Below are 7,957 nucleotides of genomic sequence, written 5' to 3'. Positions count from 1 at the left end.
CCCCCCCCCCCCCAAAAAAAAAAAAAAAAAGTTGTAATCTTGAACACCCTATCATTCTAAATTTTATAAAATTTTGTTAAAAAATAATTTTGTTTGTCTAAAATACAAAGCATTTGTTTTATATATATTGTTTTAGATTTATAGTTCCATACACTCCCCGTCTCCCCCCCAAAAAAATAGTTTGTATTTTATTAGTTTTCAAACTTTTTGTTATATTTTTCTGTGCCCCCCTGTTAATTATTATAATTTTTGAAAACTTATATATATTTTTCTTGATTTTAAATAAAAAGTACTTAAAAATAATTTTGTTTATGATTTTTTAAATAATTATTTTTCAAACAAAAAATTTAAATTTTGAAAAAAAAAAATAAATTTTGAACAAAAAATGTACAAATTTTTAAAAGAAATTTAAATTTCTTAAAATTTTTAAAAAATTCAATTAAAAAAACAATTAAAAAACATCAGTTTAAAAAAAAATTTTCAAATTTCGAAAAAAAAATTTCAAATTTAAAAAAAAATTTCAAATTTTAACAAAAGATTTCTACTTCAAATAAAAAAATTAATATTCAAATAAATTTTAATCAAAAACTTTAAATTTTCAACAAAAATGTTAAATTTTGTAAAAAAAAAAATTTCCAATTTTGAAAAAAAATTTAATTTCGAATCAAAAAACTTAAAAATGTTAATTTTCCATAAAAAAAATTTCAACAAAAATGTTAATTTTTTTCTTAAAATTTCCAATTTGAAAAAAATTTATTTCGAATCAAAAATCTTTAAAAAAATTTTAATTTTTCATAAAAAACTCCAATTTTAACTAAATATTTTTATTTCAAATAAATTTTTAATCAAAACTTTAAATTTTCAATGAAAATGTTAAACCTTAAAAAAAAGCAGACCAGACTCTAGTCTAGACTCTAGCCCAGACTACTAAATTCTAGACTAGACTCTACTAAATTCTAACAAGAGTCTAGACTAGACTCTAGACCTGACTCTAGACCAGACTTTGTCTATACTCTAGACTAGAGTCTAGGCTAGACTCTTAACCAGACTCTAGTCAAGATCTTAGACTAGACTCTAGATCAGACTCTATGGTCCAGGCTCTAGTCTAGACTCTAGCGAAGACTAGCCTAGACTCTAGTCTAGACTCTAGTCTATACTGTAGACTCTAGGCTAGACTCTAATCTGGGCTCTAGTCTATACTCTAGGCTAGACTCTAGTCTGGGCTCTAGACTAGACTCTAGTCTGGGCTCTAGACTAGACTCTAGGCTAGACTCTAGTCTAGACTCTAGGCTAGACTCTAGTCTAGACTCTAGGCTAGACTCTAGTCTAGACTCTAGTGTAGACTCTAGTCGAGACTCTGGTCTATACTCTAGGCTAGACTCTAGTCTAGACTCTAGGCTAGACTTTAGTCTAGATTCTAGAGCAGACTCTAGTCTAGACTCTGGTCGAGACTATAGTCTAGACTCTAGGCTAGACTTTAGTCTAGATTCTAGAGCATACTCTAGTCTAGATTCTAGACCAGACTCTAGTTTAGACTTTAGACCAGACTCTAGTTAAGACTCAGACCAGACTCTACACTAAACTCTAGGCTGGACTCTAGGCTAGACTGTAGTCTAGACTCTAGGCTAGACTGTAGTCTAGACTCTAGGCTAGACTGTAGTCTAGACTCTAGGCTAGACTGTAGTATAGACTCTAGGCTAGACTGTAGTCTAGACTCTAGGCTAGACTCTAGGCTAGACTCTGGTCTAGACTCTAGGCTAGACTCTAGTGTAGATTCTAGAGCAGACTCTAGTCTAGATTCAAGTCCAGACTCTAGTCTAGATTCTAGACCGGACTCTAGTTTAGACTTTAGACCAGACTCTAGTTAAGACTCAGACCAGAATCTAGACTAGACTCTAGACTATTCTCTATACTAGACTCTAGACTATTCTCTAGACTAGACTCTACTTTAGACCAGACTGTAATATAGACTCTAGGCAACACTCTAGTCTAGACTCTAGACCAGACTATAGTCTAGACTCTATACCAGACTCTTGTCTCAACTCCAGACCAGACTCTTGTCTAGGCTCTAGGCTTGACTATAAACCAGACTCTAGATCAGATTCTAGATCAGACCCTAGATCAGACTTTTGATTCTAAACTCTAAACTATAGTCCAGACTGGACTATTACCTAGACTAGACTCTAAACTAAACTAGACTTTACTGAACAGCACTATAAAATTAATGAGAAATTAAATATCTCATAATAAACAATTTAACTTAAAATAATTGTTTTAATTTTTTATACAATTATTTATTTTTATTAAGTTTTTTTTTAGTTTCTTTAACAATAATTTTAGCGTTAAAAAAATTAAATAAATTGAAGGAAAAATTCCTAAATATTTTATTGAAAATCCCCTAAGAAAAGCAAAAAAGAAAAAAACTTTTAATAAAATTATAATTGATATTATTAAATAAGTGATTGATACAATTAAATGGTTAATTAATATTATTATTATTATTAAATATTGAACTTAAAACAAGACAAAAAACAAAAATTAGAGAAAAAAAACGAGAAAAAATTATACAAAAAAAATTAATATTGACAAAAGAAAACACGGTTATATTGAAAAAAAAAATTGTAATAATTAAAAAAAAAAAGACAAATAAAAAAAGAAAAAACTAAGAAAATATATTAAAAAAGGAGTTGGTGAGAAGAACCAACTTGAAGAAGAAAAAAAAAAAAAACGAAAATTTTGTGAAAAAGAGTTTTAATTGAAAAGGGACAACAGGGAGAATAAAATGATTTATTACGATTTTAACGGTTGGTTTTGGAAAAAAAAGCTTTTTTGGGTCAAAACTTTTAGAAAGCTTTTTTGCCAAAGCTTTTTTTTATTATTAAAATGGTTACTCTTTAAATAACAGTTATTTAGTAAATTGTTAAGAAAAGCTTTTAAACAAACAGCTTTTTGTGTTAATAAATGCTGGCAAAAAGAGAAGAGAGTGAGAATAAAAAGCTTTTGTTTTTGTTATTAACCTGTTTTCAAACTTACAAAGCAGTTACTTTGTTTTCATTTCCAATTCAAAGGCTTTTTCTGTAAAGCTACAATGAGATCTTAAGTATTTTTTGTTATTGTTATTGTAGTGGCTTTTATTGTTGTTGTGTTAATGGTTTTTGTTTGTTTTCTTGTTGTCTTTTGACTGTCCCAAGAAGAGTAAAAACAATAATCTAACAGTTGAGTTACGGTCTTCTTAGCGAGTGGTTGTCTAAAACGCGTGTTTAGTTTACGTTTTTTTTATAATTTTTCAGTTTTTTTTTTGTGTAAAAAAATAAAATTGCAAAAAAAAAACCAAACAAAAAAGTTCAATTTTTAAACTTGTGCAAAAAGAAGAAAAACAAATAATATTAAAACAAAAACGTAATAATAATTTTTTATAACAAGTTAGAGTTGAGAAAATTCTTAAAAAGTTTACGCAATCAGTTTTAAAGTTGTAAAGAGCAAAATGAAATAAAAACGAGATTTGATTTTGGTTAAAAATTAAACAAAAAAAAAAACACAAAATAATAAAAAATATTGAAAAATCAAAAAAAAAAAAAAAAAAATATTTTATAAAACAACAACGAAACTTTAAAGACAAATTTTAAAAATTTTGAACTACTATAAAAAAAAATTAACGAAATTTCAAGATTTATAATAAAAATTTTGAAAACGGTTTAAAAATTTGGGTATTTTTAAATATTTTAAACAAAATTTAAAGATTTTGCACAAAAAATGTTTAAAACTTAAAAGAAGATTTTCTAATTATTGAAAAGATTTTGCAATACATTGAAATATTATGGAATTTAAAATTTTTTTAAAAAATTTCAATAATTTAAAAGAATTTTCAAAATTTAAAAAAAAAATATTTGAAATTTGTTAAGATTTTGAACAGTTTTTGAATATTTTGACAACAAATTAAAAGTTTTTTAAGGATTTCGACTTGACTATAGACTAGACTATAGACTAGACTATAGACTAGACTATAGACTAGACTATAGACTAGACTATAGACTAGACTATAGACTAGACTATAGACTAGACTATAGACAGACTATAGACTAGACTATAGACTAACTAGACTATAGACTACTAGACTAGACGATAGACTGGACCATAGACTAGACTATAGACTAGACTATAGACTAGACTATAGACTAGACTATAGACTAGACTATAGACTAGACTAGACTAGACTATAGACTAGACTATAGACTATACTATAGACTAGACTATAGACTAGACTATAGACTAGACTATAGACTAGACTATAGACTAACTATAGACTAGACTATAGACTAGACTATAGACTAGACTATAGACTAGACTATAGCTAGACTATAGACTAGCTATAGACTAGACTATAGACTAGACTATAGACTAGACTATAGACTAGACTATAGACTAGACTATAGACTAGACTATAGACTAGACTATAGACTAGACTATAGACTAGACTATAGACTAGACTATAGACTAGACTATAGACTAGACTATAGACTACTATAGACTAGACTATAGACTAGACTATAGACTAGACTATAGACTAGACTATAGACTAGACTATAGACTAGACTATAGACTAGACTATAGACTAGACTATAGACTATACTATAGACTAGACTATAGACTGACTATAGACTAGACTATAGACTAGACTATAGACTGACTATAGACTAGACTAGACTAGACTATAGACTAGACTATAGACTAGACTATAGACTAGACTATAGACTAGACTATAGACTAGACTATAGACTATACTATAGACTAGACTATAGACTATAGACTAGACTATAGACTACTAGACTATACTATAGACTAGACTATAGACTAGACTATAGACTATACTATAGACTAGACTATAGACTAGACTATAGACTAGACTATAGACTAGACTATAGATTAGACTATAGACTAGACTAGACTAGACTAGACCTAGACTAATAGACTAGACTAGACTATAGACTAGACTATAACTAGAACTAGACTATGACTAGACTATAGACTAGACTAGTAGACTAGAACTATAGACTAGACTAGACATAGACTAGACTAGACTAGACTATAGACTAGCTATAGACTAGACTATAGACTAGACTAGACTAGACTATAGACGAGACTATAGACTAGACTATAGACTAGACTATAGACTAGACTATAGACTAGACTATAGACTAGACTATAGACTAGACTATAGACTAGACTATAGACAGACTATAGACTAGACTATAGACTAGACTATAGACCTAGACTATAGACTAGACTATAGACTAGACTATAGACTAGACTATAGACTAGACTATAGACTAGACTATAGACTAGACTATAGACTAGACTATAGACTAGACTATAGACTAGACTATAGACTAGACTATAGACTAGACTATAGACTAGACTATAGACTAGCCTATAGAACTACTAGACTATAGACTAGACTATAGACTAGAACTATAGACTAGACTATAGACTAGACTATAGACTAGACTATAGACTAGACTATAGACTAGACTATAGACTAGACTATAGACTAGACTATAGACTAGACTCTAGACTAGACTCTAGACTAGACTCTAGACTAGACCTCTAGACTAGACTCTAGACTAGACTCTAGACTAGACTCTAGACTAGACTCTAGACTAGACTCTAGACTAGACTCTAGACTAGACTCTAGACCTCTAGACTAAGACTCTAGACTAGACTCTAGACTAGACTCCTAGACTAGACTCTAGACTAGACTCTAGACTAGACTCTAGACAGACTCAGACTAGACTCTAGACTAGACTCTAGACTAGACTCTAGACTAGACTCTAGACTAGACTCTAGACTAGACTCTAGACTAGACTCTAGACTAGACTCTAGACTAGACTCGTAGACTAGACTCTAGACTAGAAGCTAGACTCTAGACTAGACTCTAGACTAGACTCTAGACTAGACTCTAGACTAGACTCTAGACTAGACTATAGACTAGACTCTAGAATAGATTCTAGACTGAACTCAATACTAGACTCTATACTGGGATCTATACTGCACTCTATACTAGCCTCTATACTAGACTCTACACTATACTCTAAACTGGACTCTACACTAGGCTTTAGACTGGACTATAGATTAGACTCTGTGCCAGACTCTAGACTATACTCTAAAATGGACTCTAGATTACACCCTGGGCTAGACTGTGCACTTGACTCTATACTCTACACTGAACTCTAGATAAGACTCTGGGCTACACTCTAGACTATACTCTAGACTATACCCTAAAAAGAATCGAATTTTAAACTCTAGTATGTGTTCTTTTTTCTTCAAACTTTAAGGTGTTTTCTTTAACATTGCTGGTTCTAGTGGAGCCCTCCACACACATTTTTTTATTTCTACCTTCTAATCCGATTTGCGTGCATTGAACTACTTTTAAAGGTGTGCAAATCATAGTTTGTATGTGTGTGTGTGTGTTTGTCCGTATAAATTATATATGAAAATGACAGTGTATGTGTGTTTGTGTCTTAAGTTTTAATAACTAAATTATAACTTTAATTGTTGTATTATGTTCGTAATTAACGTAAAGTAACCAAAACGAAAAAAAAACGGCAAGAAAAACACCCCAACATAATTACAACATTAAAAACGTTTAAACCAAAAAAAAACAAAAGGTAAGTTAGAAAATTTATTACTTTATTATTAATAATAAAAAAATATAATTAAATTAATGAATTTTTATGATTTTCTGCCACATTTAAATAATTGCAACTGTTTGTGATATTTGATTGCTTAACAAGTGTTTGAAAATTGAGTTTATTTATGTTTGAATTGGAATTTGTTTAAAAAGTAGGTACACAGTGGGGCAGAGTGGAAATTTTGTGAAATAAATCTGGCGTTTCTAAACGGTTTGTTCGAACAGGTTAATATTTGACAGGTTGAATATTTGAGAAGGAGTTTAAGTTATAAAAATGGATTCCACAAATGCCTCAGGGACGGCGCCATGTGGGCCCAAAGTAGGGTATCAGGTACTATTTTAGTACCTGGTACTTTTTTGGAAAAAATATTTTTGGATAAAAATTATAAATTTCCATCAAGTAGAGATAAAATTAAAAAAATATAAAACATTTTTTGCAAAAGTACTATTTTTAGTACCAAGGTACTTTTTGGAAGAAAGTACTTTTTACCTAAAATGTTTAACTTGAACATTAATTAATGTTAATAGAACATAAATTTAATGATTTTACCAAAAACTACTTTTTTGGTACTTTTGGAAAAAAGGTACTTTTTTTGGAAAAAAGGTACTTTTTTTGGAAAAAAGTACTTTTTGCATAAAACTCCTTATTTCGTTAGAGAACAACAAATTTCATATAAATGTTATAGAAAAACTACTTTTTTGCTACAAAAAAGTACTTTTTTGCTACAAAAAAGTACTTTTTTCTATGATTTATGTAAGAAAAAAATCTTGATTTTTGTTTAATGAAAAAAAAAGCAGCACGATTTTTTAAATTTGTTTTTTCTTCTCTCGAACTCATGTGGTATTTTAGGGTAAATGCTTAACTATTACTATACTTACTACGCTTACAATATTTATGTATAAACTTTAGACAATTTCGTATTTGTTTTTTGCTGTTATTGTTTAATGTTTTTTTTTCTAAAGTTTTAGATTTGCAATTAATAATGACTTTTTGCCAACTATAGCTAGACTGTGTAGTTAAAACTACTACATATATAATTTACTACAAGTTAGTAATAGTAGTAGTAGAAGTGGTATAAAAAAAGTAGTAAATTTTAGTTGTATTGTTGTTTCTCTACAATCTTTAAGTGTAATTTTTAAACAACATTTTAAAAGGCGTGTTTTTTTTATAAGATTTTTTTCTTAAATTTATTTTGCTTACTTTGTTTCTTTATGTATGTATGTAAGTGGTTCTTAGGAATTTTAATAATTTTTTTCTAATTCATTGTA

The sequence above is a fragment of the Lucilia sericata genome, unplaced genomic scaffold (genome assembly GCF_015586225.1).
Source record: "Lucilia sericata isolate MDLA Ls3-8-SP2 unplaced genomic scaffold, ASM1558622v1 Contig000265F_arrow, whole genome shotgun sequence".
In the NCBI taxonomy this organism is placed as follows: domain Eukaryota; kingdom Metazoa; phylum Arthropoda; class Insecta; order Diptera; family Calliphoridae; genus Lucilia; species Lucilia sericata.
Note: the sequence above shows the minus strand (reverse complement) of the source record.